The sequence below is a fragment of the Podarcis liolepis genome, assembly GCF_965112155.1.
Source record: "Podarcis liolepis genome assembly, chromosome: 1".
NCBI lineage: Eukaryota > Metazoa > Chordata > Lepidosauria > Squamata > Lacertidae > Podarcis > Podarcis liolepis.
This window is the reverse complement of record NC_139554.1, coordinates 125,473,417-125,494,187: the sequence shown is the minus strand read 5'-3', so window position 1 is coordinate 125,494,187 and position 20,771 is coordinate 125,473,417.

Below are 20,771 nucleotides of genomic sequence, written 5' to 3'. Positions count from 1 at the left end.
ACATTTCGGTAATGGTAATTCAAGAGCTGAGACAAGGACATAGTAATTTGTCTGCGGTTCATCCACCTATGAGTGTACCGGTGAATCTCAAGCATTATCTGGTTCGTTTGCAAGACTTGACAGGACCTCACTTCATCCATAGTTTGAGTTGGTGAGTTGTTAACAGAGTCATTTCTTATCATCCCTTTAAGCCCTTGGGCATTTAAAGGGGAGGAACTAGTATCCAATTGTTTCTCAATGTTAACTATTCTGGTGAGGATTTCATCCAGTCTTTGGAGAACCAGAACCATAGTATCTGCAGACAACATGCAAATCTCTTGGTAGGGGTGCGTATCCGGAATCGGTTGAAAGCAGGCTCCTCTGATATCTTGTTCTAGAGGCATGGGTGGGTCAGCGTTAGGCGTGGGAGGAATCCCTTCTGCTCCTGCTCTTGCCCTCTTGGACGGATTAGCTTTCTCTGGGAGGAGTGGGGTCGGGTCATTGACATCCTCCTTAAGGGGGGGTGAGGTTCCCCCAACGTTGTTACTCACTGTTTGTTCTATTTGCTCCGATTTCTCAGTTTCCTCAACCCGCTCTGTTTCTGAGCCAGGGCAGATGGTGTTGGCTCTCTGCCGATTCTTTGTTTTAGAGGAATTGTGAGTCTCAATAATGGTCTTCTGGCTCTTTGCACCTCGTTTTCTCCTTCCGGCAGGCATTCTCAATAAGGAAGTGACAGTTGAAGGAGTGTCACTCCAATGAGGAGTGACAGTTGGAGAACTAGGCCTCAAACCTTCCGGCCTAAAAGAGCAGGTTTTAGCAGGGAAAGCCACACCTCTCCTTGAACACACTCAGAGGTGGATATTTAAAGCACAGCCTGGAAAGAACTGGGCAAAATTTAAGTGTGGATAAGCCCTTAGATTTAAAAAGAAGGAGATGTCCCTGCCTCTCTCATGGCGTTCAACCCTTCTGGGCTGCCCTCGGAACTCGGAGATAGAGCTGGCAGACAGCTGCCCTGGACACAGAATTGACCTGCACCCCCATGGACAACTGTGAGTCCAAAATGACTCCCAGGCTTCACACCTGGTCCTTCAGGGGCACAGTCACCCCATTCAGGACCAGGGAGTTCTCCACACCCACCCGCCTCCTGTCCCCCCAAAACAGTACTTCTGTCTTGTCCGGATTCAACCTCAATCTGTTAGCTGCCATCCTCCAACCATCTTGAGTAACAACTGCAGCTGCGAGAAAGCATCCCGTTGTCTCTCTATGGCCTCCTGTCTCCTCCTGTCTCCTTCCCAAAGCTGGGCAAGTGCCAACTAGGCTTTGGAAAGGGGAGGAGAGACTCTAGGACCCTGTCAGAACCCTCACACATCCTTTCCAAAGCAAGTAGGCTTTGGGAAGGAGGCGGGAAGGTGTCCTCTAAGCTCAGCTCCTTGTGTGGGGGAACTGGTTGCACTGCCCAAACCCACCTCTGTCTACAACTACTTTCTACTGATGGTCAATTCTCCTGCACCTACAAAAGCACACTTTGAAGGTCACCATAGAAAGGGGTATCCTAAAAGCCGAGAGGGACGTGGGTGGTGCTGTGGGTTAAACCACAGAGCCTAGGACTTGCCTATCAGAAAGTCGGCGGTTCGAATCCCCGCGACTGGGTGAACTCCCGTTGCTCGGTCCCTGCTCCTGCCAACCTAGCAGTTCGAAAGCACATCAAAGTGCAAGTAGATAAATAGGTACCACTCCAGCAGGAAGGTAAACGGCGTTTCCGTGCGCTGCTCTGGTTCGCCAGAAGCGGCTTAGTCATGCTGGCCACATGACCCGGAAGCTGTACGCTGGCTCCCTCGGCCAGTAAAGCGAGATGAGCGCCGCAACCCCAGAGTCGGCCACAACTGGACCTAATGGTCAGGGGTCCCTTTACCTTTACCTAAAAGCAGAGGATGACAGACCAGGCAGAGAGGCATCTCTGCAAAGTCTATGCATTATTACACTGTACGACACAACTGGCGCATGAATCACAGTTCCTTTTGCTATCTTTTTTTTTTAAATGGAAACTTCTTTTATAAACCATTTTACATTTATTTAGGACCCTAAACCTATTCGCCGGGAAGTAAGTTACCACTGAGCTCAGCCGGGCTTACTTCTGAGTAAACATGTTCGAGACCCGGCTTCAAATATTCAAAGGGGAGGGATGTCGCTAGGAAACAATTACTATAGGCAAAGTGCCACTGGTCTCAAGGTTATGACAGTATTTAAAAATACAACAAAATATTACAAGTGGGTACAAATGTTTTGCAGCAAGGCAGGAAAAAAGCCGTAGCACTGATGAATTATTGATCTCCAGAGTTTCACCTCATAATTTATTGAGTCAGTTTACGTAACATTAGGGGGTTGGGGCGGGGGTCTGAGGAGGAGGAAAAATTTTTTTTGTCTCCTTTTATCTATAAACAAAAAGCTTTGGAATATTTAGGAAGAAGCAAGGAAGAGTTCCAGGATTCCCCCCAGTTTAAGAGAAGAGATGGCAATTACAAATTCTCTCGTGCACCAAACAGGATACAGCACTGAAAACAGGAAGCTTATGTGGTCTGGCATATTGCGCTCACTTTAGGGCAGGTCCACACCATGACTACCCCCCCCCAAAAAAGAATCATGGGAACTGTAGTTCGTGAAAGATGCTGAGTAGTGGAGCTCGTGTTATTATTTTGGGAGGTCTTTAATGTTTGATGTTTTATTATGTTTTTATATGTGTTGGAAGCTGCCCAGAGTGGCTGGGGCAACCCAGTCAGATGGGCGGAGTATGAATAATAGCATTATTATTATTATTATTATTATTATTATTATTATTATTATTATTATTATTGAAGGCCGCATACAGCATACTATTAGAATGGGAGACGAAAGATGAAGAGGTAAAATCAGTTATGATTAAATGGGCACAAGATGTAGGTCACAACATTATGATGGAAGATTGGGAAAAATTATGGAAAACTGATTTAAAATTTACAGATTGTTCCCTATTGAAGGAGAATTACATGAAGATGATGTACAGATGGTACACAACACCAGTGCAGTTGGGGAAAATGTACAAAACTATTTCAAATATATGTTGGAAGTGTAAGGAAAAGGAGGGGACATTTTATCATATGTGGTGGGATTGTAAGGTAATTAAATTTTGGGGGGAAATGATATACAATGAATTGAAGAAAATGTTCCATTTAACATTTGTTTAAAACCTGAAGCATTTTTATTAGGGATTGTAGGGAAAGATCTGCCAAAAAAGCTGAAAAACATCTTCATGTATGTGACAACGGTCGCGAGAGTAATAATAGCACAAGGATGGAAGACTGAAGAAACCCCAACTAAAGAATCATGGCAAGAAAAATAGATGGACTATGCAGAACTGGCAAAACTGACATACAAGCTACGGGACAAGGATAACTGTGACTTTAAAGATGAATGGGAACCCTTTACAAAGTATTTGAAGACGCAACAAAGCCAACTGGACTCCTTGGCTGGTTTTGAATAAACATTCACAAACTTTTTATTGATAATAATCAATAAAATAGTTTGAGGATCTATACAAATGTGTAACATGCAGAAAACAGCATTTTTAGAGAAATCAAAGACTGGAACTGAGGGAAGTTGGGGGAGGGAGGAAAAATGGGGGGAATAAGGATGATATGTTTCTGGATAATTTTTTGTTTAAATTTTGCATAAAAAGGTTATTATTATTATTATTATTATTATTATTATTATTATTAGCATCCCTATTTTCATTGGAGAAATGTTGGAGGGTATGCTCAGTTCCCCACAGCAGGTAAATTACAGTGGTACCTCAGGTTACATACGCTTCAGGGTACAGACGCTTGAGGTTACAAACGCTTCAGGTTACAGACTCCGCTAACCCAAAAATAGTGCTTCAGGTTAAGAACTTTGCTTCAGGATGAGAACAGAAATTGGGCTCCGGCAACGCGGCAGCAGCAGGAGGCCCCATTAGCTAAAGTGGTGCTTCAGGTTAAGAACAGTTTCAGGTTAAGAATGGACCTCCGGAATGAATTGAGTATGTAACCTGAGGTACCACTGTATACCTTTAAAACAGAGCAGATACTTAACATAGCAAGACCTGTATTTTTATTTCAGCCTATGTGTAAAAACCAACTCTTCCTTTCCTTGATCCTGGAGAATATCCCAACTACTGATCTAAATATAGGAAAACTTGGAGCAAGAACATTGCTTTTCAGGCATCTTTATCGTTCCTTGACTCTGAGCTAAATTCTGGTTTTGGAAGAGCAGCGAAATCCATGAGAATGGCGTATGCGACATCCAAAGGAAAAGTTTGGACCGGTTTTCGGAATTACAGATCCTTAATTGGAAGTCTAAAGATGTGGTAGCCACACCCAATGTTCCGAAAAGTCAAAACACCACAACGAAGTTACGAAGTTTAATGCAGAACATTTGTTTTTCTCTTTTCTCCAAACTGTAAACTCTTCTCCAGTAACATACAAGCGAGTGTGATGGTTCAGTGCTTTCAAGGACCAAGCAAGTTCCTAGAATCTGCCAGTCCATTCAGTTCCTTGTAAGGGGGAAATGGACCCCGGGAAGTCAGATACATAGCTGTCAACTTACAGATTTGAAAATAAGGGACCAGCAGCCTCGAAAATAAGGGGTCAACAGCCAAAATAAGGGATTTTCCAAAAACAGGTATGTTCAACTTCTGAGCCCCTCCAAGCCAAAGGCAGAAAGCCAAGCCAGCAGCCAAATGAAGCCTCAAGCGGTTGTTCCCACAGCGCAGCAACCCGGCAAAGGGGATGCAGCAAGGAAAACCACCGTCACCTCTCTGCTGGGAAGCGCTGAGCAAAGGCGAGTCCCCAGGTAATGCGGCCAATTTGATTGGCACAAGGCATGCAAGCTCCACCCCCCCAGTCGTTCTTAGACTCCTTATTGGGTGAGCAACACAGCCAAGCAACACAGTTGGAGCCTCCCTCCTCCCTGGCCGGCAGGGAGGGAGGGAGAGGAGCTGCTTCCTTTGAAACCCAGGAAATTTAAGGGACATCATCAATAAGGGACAGCAGCGGGACACAGTGCTGGGATAAGGGACTTTCCCGCCAACTAAGGGACGGTTGACAGCTATGGTCAGATACAGTAGAAGAAGAGGTTGTTGCTGAATCTGGAAAACATCCTGGCAGTGAGAATCAGAGCAGAGCAGAGCAAATCAAAGGAATCTGAGCAAGAAAGAAAAGGTAACTGGACCAGCAGGTCAGAAGGCTTGTTGGCGTGAGGCGTGGCTCCCCGGTTCAGCATGTCATTTGAATGTTGAAAGCCCCAGCTCCAACCTCTAACATCTCTTCCAGGTAGGACTGGGAAACAGTTCGCTGAAACTCTGGAGAGCCATTGCTAGTCAGCATAGACAGTACTGAGGGGGACGGGCCAAAGATCTGACTCATCGTAAGGCAACTTCCTCCGTTGCGTTGCTGTTTACTAGCTATGCTAACAGGCACCATCCAATAGGGGGCCATCACACACAACCACCTTTTAGATGGGCCATAACTGTGGGATAAGGGTGGCGCTGTGGGTTAAACCACAGAGCCTAGGACTGCCGATCAGAAGGTCGGCAGTTCGAATCCCAGCGGCGGGGTGAGTTCCCATTGCTCGGTTCCTGCTCCTGCCAACCTAGCAGTTCGAAAGCACGTCAAAGTGCAAGTAGATAAATAGGTACCACTCCGGCGGGAAGGTAAACAGCGTTTCTGTGCGCTGCTCTGGTTGGCCAGAAGCAGCTTAGTCATGCTGGCCACATGACCCAGAAGCTGTATGCCGGCTCCCTCGGCCAGTAAAGCGAGATGAACGCCGCAACCCCATAGTCGGCCATGACTGGAGCTAATGGTCAGGGGTCCCTTTACCTTTACCTTTAACTGTGGGATGCTAACATCCAAAATGCATATGTCAAGGGTTAATGGCAAGAGCCGTAGAACTCTATGATGCCATACACTCTGTGGCAGTTATTTCAGTTATAGCAGTTAGTAGCTAACAGTCTTTAGTGGTTAGAGCAGCAGGTATGTTGTGTTGTGCTGTTGTCTGCCTCAGAGTTAGTCTGTAACAGTTTAAACTATGTAAGACGTCTTAGCAACGTAGGTATCATTCACCTGCACAGTATATTTAATCTGCAAGAGCACCAAGAAAATGTTATATGTTATTTAAACTTTAAAAGAGAGTGTCTTGCATAGTTTTCATAGGAGGGAACTAATTAAAGGGTCAGATGACCCAGGGCTGACTTCCGCAAAACTCTGCTAAATGAGAGTTTAATTCCCACAGTAACTGGCTAGTTCAGCCACTGAGAGTGATGCATTTGCTTGGGGGGGGGATGCAGTGCTTAATTCAGGCTTCCTCACCCTCGGCCCTGCAGATGTACAGCTCCCATGATCCCTAGCCAGTAGGACCAGTGGTCAGGGATGATGGGAATTGTAGTCTCAAAACATCTGGCGGGCCAGGGTTGAGGAAGCCTGGCTGAATTGGTCAGACTGATCCATTTCAGGCCAAAATCCTATGGTCCTCGAGAGGGCATCCTCAAGGCCACTGGGTATTGTGGACCTGTCTCTCCATGGATGGAGAAGGAGGACAAACGTTGGAGAGGAAGAGCCACCCTTGGAAGGCCCCTCACAACCAGAGCAGAAAGAACCATGACTGGTACTCCCTTGTAGTTAGAGCTCCAATGATGGAAACAACAAAAAGAGGAGCATTTGAGGGGTAGGCACGGGAAGCTTTGGATCTACTGGATTCCATGCCCATTCCATGCTCTTCACATGCCCCCAGAAGGGGGAGAAATTTATGCCAGCCCTGGGATGCTTGAGTCCAATGAGAAGGGCAGTCTCAGAAAGAGGAGGAGGAGGACGAAGAGAAGAAGGAGAAGGAGGAGGTGGAGAAGGAGGAGGAGGAGGAGGTTGATGTGGTGATCACATAGGGTCCCTGGATGTTTAATGGTCTATTGATCCCTGTGCCACCACTGTGCTCGCTTCCCCGCTGCCACCAACCTGTTACTCTCGGGTAAACACTGAGTCCAGACAGTTGTTAAACTTGAACCAAATAAACAAGTTTATTTTATAAACATTAACAAGTTTATGGTTTCTCAGAAAATATTCCTGACAGTATCTTAACTTTAGTTTCTTTACCGGCCTATACCTTCCTAATACCTTCTGATTGATTCTATCAACTGTTGGACTGACTCCTCTTAACAAATTCTCTCACTCTCTCACATCAGACTAGCCCAACTCACAGACTTAACCTCTCCGTCTCTTCTCTAACACCAGACTGACTTCTTAACCACCCTAACTCCTAACTCCTCCCCTTGGGGTTCCCATTGGTTAGTTATTTTACAATTAGTTAACCCTTTCCTTATGAACCCAGTATGATGTCACACACCTAGGAGGGCAAATGCCACAGCTGAAAACAGGGGAAGCAAGTGAGAAGAAGGTCTTCTCCTCCACCACCACCTTCCAAGTTGCCTGGCAGGGTTTGGGGTTGGCTTTTCTGCCAATAAGAGTGCTGCATCCTTTGAATAAAAAAAGGCACCCTGCTTCATCAGGAAACATGGCAAACAGTGTCTAACAAGAGACATTCACCCTTTTTTCTTGCAGACTAGGAAATTCCTCTTCAAAAGCAACACACAAGCCGGCAGATGCCTTCTCATCAGGAGGTCCATTCCGTACGATGTAGGCATCAAGCCTTTAGTATGGCAGCACCTACGCTTTCAAACTCCCTCCCGTTATGTATCAGGCAGGCTCCCGTCTCTTTTTGGAGCCCCCTGAAGACCTTCCTTTTTTTCAACAAGCCTTTTTAAGTGGAGACATTTATCCCAGCCTGTCCTGTGTTGGATTCGAAATGGTTTTTACACATGAAATCATTTTTAATTGTTTGCATATACGGGGTTGTTTTTAATTATTTTTATTGTTGATGTTTTCACTGCGAAATCGCTTTGAGATATTTTACGGGAAGCGATTCATCAATTGAATCAAAATAAAAACAAAATAAAATGATCTCTGAGAAACAAGGAAACATGCTCCTTTCGCAAGAAGCGTTACTTTATTCACAAGCAGATTTCAGCAGATAGACGGATCAGCTCAAGCTCCTATGGTGCAGCAGTTACGATTTCTTTCAACGGGTGGCAACTCTGCTTAAAAACCAAAGCTGTATGGGTGTGAAGGGATCTCCACAGAGAACTCTGCAGAGAAATCTGTTATCTTCCTCCCTCTTTCCTGCTGCCCGGTCCACAAGAGCTTACATTTATTGCACAGGACTGGCCCTTACTTTTAAAATGGAGACTCATATGGAGTACAGGATCAGGTTTAAGGTGCTGGTTTTAACCTTTAAAGCCCTATACGGCCTAGGACCCTCATACCTATGGGACAGCCTCTCCTGATATGTCCCACGGAGGAACTTACGATCTTCAAACAAAAACATCTTGGAGGTCCCAGGCCACAGAGAGGTTAGGCTGGCCTTAACCAGAGCTAGGGCTTTTTCTGCTGTGGCTCCGATCTGGTGGAACGCTCTGCCACAAGAGACTAGGGCCCTGCGGGACTTGACATCTTTCCACAGGGCCTGCAAGACAGAGCTGTTCCACCAGGCCTTTGGCCAGGGCACAGCCTGACTCCCTCCTTTGGCAATCTTCACAGAACTCTACCCCAATGGTTGCCATCAATTTGATTTGAATTAATTTTATAATGAAATGATTTTAGAATGTTGTACTATTTAATTGTTGTTAGCCACCCTGAGCCCGGCTTCGGCTGGGGAGAGCGGGATATAAATAAAAATTGATTATTTATTACTATATGCTCAGTCACACATCTCTTTCCTTCTATCAGGCCCCAACTGTTTTCTTAATCATTTTCTTTCACCTTATTGTAGGCCAAGGATGGGAAAACTGTGGCCCTCCAGATGTTCTTGGAGCTGACTCAACTCCCATCAAGCCCAGTCAGCCTGGTTTGTTGTTAGGGGTGATGGGAATCATCCAAAAGATGACTGATGTGGCACACTTGCCATAAATAAATGCTGCTTCAGTGGAACATGGTTGAGATTGGGCCCATGGCTGCCCTATGAACATTGTCCCATTATGCTTCTGAGAAGACCTGGGTCAATGGCCCATCTACCAGTATGCCCATGGAATGGAGCACAATTGCCAAAATATTTGGGGGAGGGGCAAGGAAGCCCCGCCCTGCATGATCAATCACATGATGCTGCGCACACACCCCATTTGAATGGCAATACCCATTTTATTAGGGACGCGGGTGGCGCTGTGGGTTAAACCACAGAGCTTAGGGCTTGCCGATCAGAAGGTCGGTGGTTCAAATCCCCGCGACAGGGTGAGCTCCCGTTGCTTGGTCCCTGCTCCTGCCAACCTAGCAGTTTGAAAGCACGTCAAAGTGCAAGTAGATAAATAGGTACCGCTCCAGGGGGAATCATAGAATCATAGAGTTGGAAGAGACCACAAGGGCCATCGAGTCCAACCGCCTGCCAAGCAGGAAACACAATCAGAGCACTCCTGACATATGGTTGTCAAGCCTCTGCTTAAAGACCTCCAAAGTAGGAGACTCCACCACACTCCTTGGCAGCAAATTCCACTGTCGAACAGCTCTTAATGTCAGGAAGTTCTTCCTAATGTTTAGGTGGAATCTTCTTTCTTGTAGTTTGGATCCATTGCTCCGTGTCCGCTTCTCTGGAGCAGCAGAAAACAACCTTTCTCCCTCCTCTATGTGACATCCTTTTATATATTTGAACATGGCTATCATATCACCCCTTAACCTCCTCTTCTCCAGGCTAAACATGCCCAGCTCCCTTAGCCGTTCCTCATAAGGCATCGTTTCCAGGCCTTTGACCAGTTTGGTTGCCCTTGGGAAGGTAAACAGCGTTTCTGTGTGCTGCTCTGGTTCACCAGAAGCGGCTTAGTCATGCTAGCCACATGACCTGGAAGCTGTACGCCGGCTCCTTCGGCCAGTAAAGTGAGGTGAGTGCCACAACCCCAGAGTCGGCCACAACTGGACCTAATGGTCAGGGGTCCCTTTACCTTTTTACCCATTTTATTGGGAGGGTGGAGAAGGGACCTCAGCCCCTAGGAGTGTGAAGGGGTATGTGGTGGGTGTAGCTCTCCCTGGGTGTCATCCCTGAGGGGGGGGGGTGACATCGCTTCTGATGGGATATAGCTATAGCTGTGCACAAAAGTCTTCCTCAAACCCTCCACTCGCCAACACTTTTCTCAAGGATGCAACTCAGCTTTAACACAGTGGCAATAGCAAAGCTTCTTTCTTTCTCCCTCAGGTGCTTAAAAATAACAATAATCTGGCACTGTGTTGTAATTAGGGCAATATAATAAGTAATTTAAAATTAAAGAGTTGAGGCGACAGTTCAGCATTAGAATCTTTAAGGGGGGAAATGTTCAAAATAAATCTGAAGCCGTAGGGACGAAGTCTATCATTAGATGCCTTCTTTTAGCATTGCTAACAATTTCCCACCCACCCTCAGGCTTGAGCCTCACTGAGCTCCTTGGGTTGCTGTTAAAAGGCTGGAAAGGAATGTTTTGCCTCCTTACCCAATCGTCCTTTTGTTGGTGGTTTACCCTTCAGTGAAATATGGCTTACTTATGTTACAACTTTGGATTGAAATGGCATAGAGCAGGATCAGTACAGTGGTACCTCGGGTTACATACGCTTCAGGTTACATACGCTTCAGGTTACAGACTCTGCTAACCCAGAAATAGTACCTCGGGTTAAGAACTTTGCTTCAGGATGAGAACAGAAACCGTGCAGCGGCAGTGCAGCGGCAGCGGGAGGCCCCATTAGCTAAAGTGGCGCTTCAGGTTAAGAACAGTTTCAGGTTAAGAACAGACCTCCAGAACGAATTAAGTACTTAACCCGAGGTACCACTGTAATGGGGACCCTCATAAGGGGCCTAATGTGAGAATTAGCTATGGCATGCCTTAAGGGTACGGGCCTCTGCATGGCCGAAGTCTCTTATCCCATACCCTCTGATCCTTGCCCTGCCGCCATGCCAACCCCACTGTCAGGAGTGCATGCAGGAGCCAGGCCCTGGGACCAGTAGGGCTTCACAGGACTGGGGCCTTCCAAAGTTTGTTCTGGAGAGGCGAGGCAAGGCACAGCCGCACAGGTGAGGCCACTTGTTAACTCGCTGCACCTGGTGGCAAGAGCTGGGAAGGGATATAAGGTCAGCATTTCCTTTCAACTCTTTGCCACAGCAACACGTTTCCTCCCTTGCTGCGTTTGGCTTCTTGCTTCCTGATCCTTGGACCTCGGCTTCATGACTCCTTGCTTCTCGACCCTCGGACCCTTGACTTCGTGACTCCCTGCTTCCTGACCCTCGGACCCCTGGCTTCTGGACTCTCGTTCCTGCTCCCACCTCGCCATCTTGCCCCTGGTCCCAATGTCCTCAGCCGGGACTTCGACTGCCCATGACACCCACTTACCAGCTGATAATAAAGATTTGGTCTGATTTTCACCCAACACCTGGTGCCCTGTGTCGGTTATTGCACTGTTCTCTCCAGCCACAGAATGGGCGTCTGCATGGGCAATGCCCAGCTTACCTCTTTATCCAAAGGCCCTCCAGTCTTTGCAGTCAGCAGGCAGAGAGGGTTCCCTTGCCATACTAAAAAGATGACTGCTTAATTAGCAGGGAACATGTGCTGTGCTAGGAGGTGTGACTGGGAAAAAAGTTGTCTTTGCACAGTTAATGGACTCAGCTGAACTACCTGACATACATTACTTGCAGCATTCCTAACAGTCTGCTTTGACATCAACTGTCTGTCAGCATCTTGTATGTACAAAGACGGGGGGGAAGGAGTCTAGAATATCTGATTTATGCCGAGAAAATTTAAAAGCCTTTGAGCGGCGTGCCTTAGACCTGCTTCAGTACACGGCGGAATTAATCGTAGCAAACTTCCGACAAGCGTTTTACTTAAACAAGACACATCTACAGCATAATGTACCATCCTGAAAATGAAGGCATCAAAGCAAAAATTTGCGGGAAAATGGGATGGTTATAGAAGATATGTTCAAAAATACAATAATAGCATTCGAGTGATAAAGGAACTAAAAGGAGGTGGATAACAATTAAGGATTTATTATGTTTTCAGAATGTATTAGAAAAATTATATAGAAAGGTTTATTGTTTTGTGTACATTCAAATGTAAGATGAAATATATGCAAAGGGACTTGGCAGGAAGTCAAAGTTGAAGAAAAGATTTTGGAAGATAAAAGGGGACAAATATTTACTTTCATTATTATCATTTTGTGTGTGGGTGTGGGTGTGTGGGTGTCTGCACATATGTGTGTTGTTGTATGCAATGTTTGGGAGGAAATAAGACGGTAAATAACAAATAACAAACTAAATATCGATGTATGTAATTTTTATTTCTTAATTATATTTAGTGGTAATATGGCTGTACTGTTTTTTGTAACATAAAATCATTCAATAAAAATTATTTGAAAAAAAGAAAGAAAGAAAGAAAATGAAGGCATCCATTCTACGGCATGTTCCTAAGCAGCCCCATTTTTCCAAATAAAAAACTTCCAGCACGATGGAATAAAAACTAATTAATGTGTTTTAAAGAGCTGTGCCTTAAAAAAATTCCCCAATGATTTTTTTTTTAAAAAAAAATGCTATATTGGTCTTCAGCCGCAATGAATAATACTATTTTTATTATTATTATTTTTCAAGAGGTCACAATGAAACCGCTTTAGATTTAAGCAGCCATAGCTACAAATTTAGCCCAAAGTAGGCATCTAATGATAGAGTCCATTCCCGTGGCTTCAGTTTTATTTTGAATGTTTTGTCTTAAAGACACTAATGCCGAACTGTCGTCTCAAATCTTTAATTCTAAATTACTTATTATATTACCCTAAATTACAGGCTACGGCAGAAGCCAGACTTTAAAAAGAGGCATGTTTTACTTTCTCATCCATCTATAAATAGTGCAAGTCTACTTTTATGTAGGGAGGGGGGAGAAAAAAGGATGATGATGAAGAAGAAAAAGTATATGAATTCTCCTGAAAGTGATGAGCTGGTGGCGCCTTTCCAGGGGGCAATGTGGACATTTGCAAATTTAGGAGCCTATTGCTAGGACTGAGGGAAGTCGGTATAAATCTGTAATCTGCCATTCAACCACAATTGCAATGTTTCCTCCGAAATAATAGTTAGTGAGTGATAGCAAATTCCTCGTAAAGATGTCTGTGCGATTGTCATCCTTGTGATGTTTTCCCCTTTCCAGCACATTATTATTAGAAAAAAAGCACATAAGCCTGGACCATGGAAGTTGGGCGGTGAGGTGGACGCAGTGGCTTTTGTCTGAAGAACTTGAGGCAAAATAGCAAAGGGTGGAGTCCTCTATTGATGGCGAAGAGGAAGACTTGCATGCCACGTTTATCAGAAGTCACCCAAAGTTCAAAGGGGGCGGGGAATGACCTAGCGGCTGAATGCACCCTAGCATAGGAAGTGCTGTTTGATAATGGGGTTCGCAGTTAGTGGCAAAACACAGTGGGTGGAATTCAGTGTTGCACTTTGATGGTTGTGCAAGCAAGGCAGCCCTGTTTTGGGAAGTTTTTAATGTTTGATCTTCTATTGTGTTTATAATGTTCTGTTAGAAGCTGCCCAGAGTGGCTGGGGAGGCCCAGCCAAATGGGTGGGGTATAAGTAATATATTGTTGTTGGCATTTTGAAAAACCTTTGTTACAGTTGACCATTTATAATCTTTATCTCAGATCCTACCAGGCCATTTAGAAACATTTAGGGCTTTATCACTTTATAGACACAATAAATGCTTCCAGGCCATCAGAACCCCTTTAGCCTAAATTTTGATTAAGTTTTATTGTGTTGACTAAGCAGTAACAGGTGGCAAACCGAGTAATTCATGTAGGCAAAAGCGGGAGAAGCATTCTGTTTACAGAAGTCACTCACTTCCTTACCATCCTGTCTTTAATACCATCTTAAGTGTTCAGGCTCATAACTGAAAATAGGGGTATAAAAATATAGGATGGAATCCAAGAAAGTACCGTATTTTTCCGTCTATAAGAGGCCCCAATGTATAAGATGCCCCCTAATTTTGGGGACTCAGATTTAATAAAATGGGGGGAGATATATCCATGTATAAGACGCCCCTCCTAATTTTTGACATTATTTTTTAGGGGGGAAACCTAGTCTTATACACGGAAAAATACGGTAGTTTCATTCTTCTCTACTCCTCACTCAGAACCTTAAACCAAAGCATCGTTCATGTGACACCTTATCATTGTTTTCTTGTACGCTTCTGAAAATTGGCAATTGTCCAGTTTGAGGAATGTAGCTCCAGGGAGCGAGGTTAGCAAACTCTTTGTTGGGAAAGAATGTCACCCTTTGTGCATGTTTGTTTTCGTCAAGGTGAAGCCAGACAATTGTGTCCACCAACATGTTACAAATCCCATTTTCTTGAGGCTCCTGGGGGATTTATTTGTGACGAACTTCCAGCCTCGCCCACTTCTGTTATGAGGTTGTCATTTTGGGAAGAAAATGCTTTTGATGTTAAAAAGTGGTGACTGCGTAGAAGGATCCTCGCCTCTGTTCTACAGAGCAAACAGTGTAAACAACCAAACGAAAAAAGAACCTTAATCTTGAGCCCTGTTGTGCCATCAATAATCTATGTCTCACGGCTTCACAGTCAGGGGAGATATACCAAAGGGTAATTTTGAATTGGAGACGCCATCTGAGTGTTTGTATGTTTATTATAAAATTTCTACCCGGACTGCCTCCGCAATGAGGACACATCATTTCTGACAACAAACATTATACCAATACAATACCTCAGGACAGAAATGGGGAACATGTCCCTCTCAGATGTTATTGGACTCTTTAACTTGCACCAGCCCCAGAATTGTAATCCAGCAACATTTAGGGTTGCCTGTTTTAGGGGTACCCTGTTTTAGGAATATAGGAAAGTGCCTTGTCAGACCATTATAAACCAGTGTAGTGGTTAAGAGCGGTAGTCTCGTAATCTGGGGAACTGGGTTCGTGTCTCTGCTCCTCCACATGCAGCTGCTGGGTGACCTTGGGCTAGTCACACTTCTCTGAAGTCTCTCAGCCCTACTCACCTCACAGAGTGTTTGTTGTGGGGGAGGAAGGGAAAGAAGATTGTTAGCCTTTTTGAGACTCCTTAAGGGGAGTGAAAGGCGGGATATCAAGTCCAAACTCCACTGTATATTTAAAGCAGTGTCATGCCAATTTAAACAGTCATGGCTTCCCCCAAAGAATTCTGGGAACCACAGTTTGTTGCCTAACTTCCCTGTGCTGGGCTTGCTGCCCATTACCAAGAGAGGGGAGGCGGGTGGTGGGATAGTTGGCACAGTGTGGGCACAGTACTGGGGTGTCGGATTGGGTCCATGACAGCACGTACCCTGACCTCCCCACCACCTTGTCCCTCTTACTCACGGTAACTGTCAGTGGCCCCCGAAGTGGAATTTCTGTTAAATTCATGCACAGTGATCTCGAGTATGCAAGAAGGTGAGCCAATCACCAAATTTGTAAGAGCCAGTTAAGGAAGAACCCAATGACTGAATGTTAAAGTGAGAAAAAACTTGTGTTAAGGTACAAGGTGGGTTCCAACACACACACAGTGGAAAATGGGTTGAGTAAGGGCTTTCCAAGGACTCTGGTTGGATGAGAGATGGTGATGTGCTTAGTTGGCAGAGGGTGGTTGGGTAAAGAATGAACAGCAAATATTACGTATAATTGGCTGTATAGTGTGTGTCCTCATGAAATGCTCTCTTTCAACCCTGTCCTGTGAGAAAGAGTGGACTGTTGGACTGTTGTTGTCTGGAAACACCAAGCAAGATGAGAGCACAATGGGAGGCAGCTAGTGAGATATTTTGAGAATCCTCCAGGATTATAACCCCATCTCAGCTATGCTGAGAGGCAACAGCAAATGGAGGAATTTCAAGAACTGAACAGCAGATAAACACCAAGGACTTCATAACTGGATATATTCAGACCAACACAGAGAGAGAAAAGGAAAACAATTAGAGTACTTCATTTGAAATCCTATGAAAAGTTAGATAATGTAATAACATGAATAGTAATCACAAAAAATGCAGCTGTCATCTTAACGATTAATATACCAACTGAAATGTAATTAGAAGTTAATTTTTTTAAATGAAAGGCAGCAATATAAGAAATGGACAAAAACATTGATCAAGAAGCGTGGGAAACCACTTGGATTAAATTTTATAAATTTGGAATTAGCGGAATAATTTTTATATTGTTTTCTGTATAATTGTCAAAGTGTGGTAATATTGGGTTAATATTGGAAAACTAATAAAAAATTGTTTGTTTGTTTGTTTGTTTGTTTGTTTGTTTTAAAGGAATTTGGTGTGAGCATCTCACCAGTGCAGAATTCAGCATCTGCTGAGGGATGGGATGCGTGGGGAAGAAGTTGAAGGAAACTGAAGCTCTCTCACTACATAGGAAGTAGGCACACTGGAAAGAAATGAAAAGGGAAAGAGAATTTTTATAAGGCCAACACGGGCAGCCGAAAAGGAACCTTTGACTATCCAATCCACAAATTCCACAGGACGAGAATTATGAGCAAAGTGTCAAAAGATACAGACGGGCCAAAAGGGGAAATCAATGTTTTATCAGTTTTCCTCATCAGGCTGATATTTTTAGGGGATGAAAGACAATATGTTTTCGTTACACAGAGAAGAGTGGAGAAAATCCGGGAACGTACAATGAAGGAAACCGTAAAACCACAGCCGAAATGTAAGCTGTACGCTGCTGAAAGCCAACACGGAAGCACGACAACAGATCCTGCTACTATTATTTGTTTGTTTACTTCACTCACTTCCGCGTAGGAAGAAGGCCTGGGAAAGGAGTAGGGGTGTGTGCCACTGGAATAGGCATCTGTCTGTTCCATCCTTCTGCTGACTGGAGGGCAAGGCTGTCATCAAGGCTTCTCATGCCTTCTCCTCCATATCCAGCCCTGGACACCAGAGTTAGGGACACATAAGTAACAGGCACTTAGACAATGTGCTGGTGCTTGCCCATCGTTGGTTCCAGTGTGGCACTGTTAGAATGTGCATGTGCCAACACAACTGGAAGCCAATTTAGAATTCTGCATCTTAAGTTATATTCTCCCCACCACGGCCCAAAAAAACAACAACACCCATTGTTTATGGAGGGAGCTCATTATAAAGTGACCCAAATATTATTTAAGCAGGGGGGGATTTCTCAATCCACCTGACCAGACAAAAATGACTGGTAACTGACCCTTGGGCTCTTCTCACAATACTCCAGAGATTCATGCCTCTTACTGGCCTTGCATTGTACCCTCCTTGAGTGTGTTTCTTTCAAAAAAAATTATTGATTTTCCATTTTATATCAAACAGAAAACATCAATAAACAAACAAATAAACAATAATAATTCCATCTTTGTTAACATTGTTAAATGACTTCCTCGAATCCTCCTGAGTTTCCATATACAGTGGTACCTCAGGTTAAGTACTTAATTCGTTCCGGAGGTCCGTACTTAACCTGAAACTGTTCTTAACCTGAAGGACCACTTTAGCTAATGGGGCCTCCTGCTGCTGCTGCGCCGCCGGAGCACGATTTCTGTTCTCATCCTGAAGCAAAGTTCTTAACCTGAGGTAATATTTCTGGATTAGCGGAGTCTGTAACCTGAAGCGTATGCAACCTGAAGCGTATGTAACCCGAGGTACCACTGTAGTCCATTGTAGCAGTTTTCCAAAACTATTTTCACATAAAATGTTACTTAGTCAATTTACATCTTTCTTTCTTTTCATTTTAGCTCCTCCTTGAGTGTTTTTGTCTGACTGGAATGTGTCCTTGAACTCTGATAATGTTGGCTTGGAGGGGTGTATAGAAAGTAGCCAACTGTACAAAGATAAAATTGCTCCCCTTTGTATCTGCTCCCACTCATTACTGGCAGATGAAACCAGAAACTTTCCCAGAAGGGAATGCTGCCCTCAGGCTGAAAAGGGTTCCCCAACTGTCAGAAGCCAGTCAGCAGTAAATCACACAGTTGGAGTTAACTCTTTATTAGAAAAAAAAAGACAGATGATTTGCACAGCCTAATGAAGGTCAGCCTAATGATGGCCACTGGTCCCATCACCTCCTGGCAAATAGAAGGGGAAGAAATGGAGGCAGTGAGAGATTTTACTTTCTTGGGCTCCATGATCACTGCAGATGGTGACAGCAGTCACGAAATTAGAAGACGCCTGCGTCTTGGGAGAAAAGCAGTGACAAACCTAGACAGCATCTTAAAAAGCAGAGACATCACCTTGCCAACAAAGGTCCGTGTAGTAAAAGCTATGGTTTTCCTAGTAGTGATGTATGGAAGTGAGAGCTGGACCATAAAGAAGGCTGATCGCCGAAGAATTGATGCTTTTGAATTATGCTGCTGGAGGAGACTCTTGAGAGTCCCATGGACTGCAAGAAGATCATACTTATCCATTCTTAAGGAAATCAGCCCTGAGTGCTCACTGGAAGGACAGATCGTGAAGTTGAGGCTCCAATACTTTGGCCACCTCATAAGAAAAGAAGACTCCCTGGAAAAGACCCTGATGTTGGGAAAGATGGAGGGCACAAGGAGAAGGGGACGGCAGAGGATGAGATGGTTGGACAGTGTTCTCGAAGCTACCAGCATGAGTTTGACCAAACTGCGGGAGGCAGTGGAAGACAGGAGTGCCTGGCGTGCTGTGGTCCATGGGGTCACGAAGAGTCGGACACGACTAAACTACTAAACAACAAACAGCAATGAAGGTCAGACCCCAATGAAGCAGTTGCTGAGACTGAAGGTTCCCACCAACCCACAACCATCTAAATCCCCTCCTTTGCAAGTTTTCTTTTCCAAACAATCAGAGACTCTGCTGGCACACAGCCAAACTCCTCTTCTACATTTCCATGCCTCTACTGGTTCTGGGAGACAAACCGGGAGAGGAAGGGGAGACACTCATGACTCTTCATCAGCCTGGCTCATCTCTGCTTCTTGGCCTCCACCCTCAGGCTTCAGCTTCTGTCTCTGATTCTAGGCTTATCTCTGCCAGACTCTCCCAGCAAACTAAGCCCAGGTCCTTTGGCTGGGTCAGGACGATATGGGATTGGGGGGGGGCAACTCCCATCTCTTGCAGGGGCACAATTAGTGCCAGCACCGTCCGTTAAGAGTTTGGGTGTAATCTTCGACACCTCCCTTTCCATGGAGGTGCAGATTGCAGCTATAACAAAGGCGGCATTTTTTCATCTCCACCAAGCTAAGCAGTTGGCTCCTTACCTCTCTCGCCCTGACTTAACCACTGTGATCCACGCAACGGTCACCTCCAGACTGGATTATTGTAACTCGCACTACGTGGGGCTGCCCTTGAGACTGACCCAGAAATTCCAGCGGGTGCAGAATGCCGCAGCGAGACTCCTTACGGGGTCCTCGCTGTGGGATCACATTCACTCAGTGCTATACCAGCTGCACTGGCTCCCGGTGGAGTACAGGATCAGGTTTAAGGTGATGGTTTTAACCTTTAAAGCCCTATACGGCCTAGGACCCTTGTACCTACAGGACCGCCTCTCCTGGTATGTCCCACAGAGGACCTTATGGTCTTCAAACAGAAACACCTTGGAGGTCCCGGGCCACAGAGAGGTTAGGCTGGCCTCAACCAGAGCCAGGGCTTTCCCAGCTGTGGCTCCGATCTGGTGGAACACTCTATCACAAGAGACTAGGACCCTGCGGGACTTGACATCTTTCCACAGGGCCTGCAAGACAGGGCTGTTCCACCAGGCTTTTGGCCAAGGCACAGCCTGACCCCCTCCTTTGGTAATTCTTCACAGAACTCTAGCCCAATGGTTGCCATCAATTTGAACTGATTTTAGAATGAATGGATTTTAGAATGCTGTATTATTTTACAGTTGTTAGCCGCTCTGAGCCCGGCTTTGGCTGGGGAGGGTGGGATATAAAACAACAACAACAACAACAACAACAACAACAACAACAACAACAACAACAATTCCTTCAGCTTCCAATACCTCCCCTTCCCCGTCTTCTCCCACCACTTCCTGGCCTCTGAGCCTTCTTCACTTGGTGGTTCCCCAGCTGATTTGTTCCACCGTTCCTCTGCGCCCAACCAGTTCATGACAGTAACCATGTGCTAGACCATAGGTGGTTGGACCAGTGGCCTTTCAGCTATTGTTGGACTCCAGTTCCCATCAGCCCTAACCAGCATGGCCAATGGTCATGGATGATGGGAGTTGTAGTCTAACAAAATCTGAAGGCTCACTGGTTCCCCACCCCTGTACAGGGCCTTTGGAATCCTGGGCTTGACTGGTTAGACAAAATATATATATATTAAAGATTGTCTTGTTTTACAGAAGTAAGTGTAATGCCTTGCATTTTTTCCATGTAACCTTTTTACAAATCTGTTTCACTTGTTGAGACATTAGGGGGAGAAGGGGAAAAGGGGGGAGGGGGGTGGAGGGAGGGAAGAAGATGGGTGGTGGTGAGGTCGGGTGGCGATGTTTCTATTATGTTTAATGTATGTAGGGTTTGGTGTCAGCGTTGCTTGTGTTGTTCACTTGTGTTCCTTTGGTGGTGAGAGAGGTTGGGGTTGGCCTAGGGTGTGGCTGTTTGTTTGTGGTTGGCTGTGGTGATCTTTGTTTTCGTGTGTGAGTGGAGTTGGTGGGTGTTTTGGATCAGGTTAGCCATATTGATTTGTATGCTGTTGGTGGATTATTGTCATAGTCTTGTTGGGCTGTGTATGTGATAAAGGGGAGCCTCTTCT